The following is a 2,069-nucleotide window of genomic DNA, read 5'->3' as shown; positions in this document are numbered from 1 at the left end:
TAGCAATGCCTCACTTGTGATGAGTTGATTAACTAAGGTATATTATGGTCTGGTGTCTGAGTGGTTGTTCTTGGGGTATGACTGGAGTTGTCTATCAAGGATGGGCCCATCTGATGACCTCATCCAACCCAAGTCACAATGGGGGAGATTTATCAAAACCTGTGCAGAGGAAAAGTTGCCCATAGCAACCAATCCGATTGCTTCTTTCCTTTTGCAGAGGCCTTGTTAAAAACGAAAGAAGGGATCTGATTGGTTGCTATGGGCAACTGGGCAACTTTTCCTTTGCACAGGTTTTGATAAATCTCCCACAATGTTACCAAATAAAAATAAGAAGACTTCCCTGTTCCATTTGTCAGACCACAGAAATAGAATTGGACAACCCTTTTGATTGAGAGGTTTGGATGGAGGTATTCACCTTTTTAGGAGATGTTCACACACCAGAATTTATGAGTGGAATCCGGCGGAAAAATTGTGCTCAGAAGTGTCCCATTGTTTTTAATAGGATTCCGCTGAGCTGTGCGCACACAATCCCTATTCCGGCTTCCACAGATAGAATTGACATGTCATTTATTTTTGTGAAATCTGCTTGGCAATGTATTGCCATCTGGAGACTGCACATTTCCAAGTGGTCCTAGCTGTTAAAAAGGGGTTCTCCGCTGCCCCAGCGTTCGGAACATTTTGTTGCAAACGCTGGGTGCGAGGGGTTGTGAGGTCTGACTTGCATTAAGAGGGGGCGTGGTGAGACGTCACCACCCCCACCCAGCATTCTAATTGAACACTGGGTGCTGCACAGGGATCGCAGGGGTCCCAGTGACTGGGACCTCTTCCATCAGACATCGCATCCTTTTGATAGGGGATAAGATATTCAGGAGCGGAGTACCCCTTTAAGGAAATTATTGGGCTGAAAATGGCCTTATGGTAGGTCCACAAAAGACTAAAATGCTGCAGATTTGTTTCGGATGTATCCAATAAACTTCAGCAGAAGCACATACCAGTATGTTGGACATACTAGAGCCACGCCAGATGTACACCCTGGTTACACAGACTCCTGCTATGGCCATGAGCAAGCGCTTATTTATTGACTGATCAACAAGTTAAACAAAAGCGCCATTTATCGCCTTGTGAATACGGCATGTGCTGCCGACAAGTGGCAGAAGAAAGGGCCACACAAATTATCCAGAGATCATTGTAATAGGCTCAGTAAATGAGTGCTGATCTAAGAGATTGGGGCGCATATCAGGCAGAAGTCCCGCTGTGTAATATAACCCTAAGGTTGTGTTCACACTGCACTGTGAGGGCTTAGATGATAAATGTACAGAGTTCAGAATCTGGTTCACATCTGACAGTGTGTGGAGCTTTAACCAGTAGAAGCCCTGCATAACACAGAAAACAATATAAACTCACAATGTGTGCAAAACCATCAAGCAAAGAAGTTCCATAAATGGATCACAAAGGTATAAAATGTAAAGACAAAAACACCAAGAGCGCTCCATAGTGCAATTAAGAGGGTAAATTACGCATGAACTATTGAAATGCGCTTACCCGGGTGGTTGTGCTGACATACAGGCACAACACTGGTAAAGATGTCATTCCAAAGTGCAGCCGATCCCTTCCACCAACTCGTGGTGTCCAATAGTCCAACAATAACCTCCAAACCACTTAGGGATTCTCCAGGCGCAATCAAAGGATAGCAGCAATAGATAGGGCAACAGTGCTTAATAATAAGATCAGGTAAGTATAAACAAGGTATTTAATAGGATATACAACAACGCGTTTAAACGCCAGGACAGGCGTCTTCCGTTGTCAACCTGGAAAGAACTTCACAAATTTCTCTGTTTTATACAGCATCTAATAAGTACGGGAAGTATATCGGTATTGGGGTGGGTTCACACCACGTTTTTCAAGTACGTTCCCCGTATGTTTTCATTATTGAAAACGTATGGAACCGTATTGAAAATCGTATACATACGATTAGACAAATAATTGAAAACCGATTGCGTACGGTTTGCTTGCAATACGGTTTTCTCCCGTACTCAAAACCGTAGTTGACCATGGTTTTGTCTCCAGTT

Source organism: Hyla sarda, chromosome 12 (genome assembly GCF_029499605.1).
Source record: "Hyla sarda isolate aHylSar1 chromosome 12, aHylSar1.hap1, whole genome shotgun sequence".
In the NCBI taxonomy this organism is placed as follows: domain Eukaryota; kingdom Metazoa; phylum Chordata; class Amphibia; order Anura; family Hylidae; genus Hyla; species Hyla sarda.
This window is presented reverse-complemented; position numbering follows the sequence as displayed.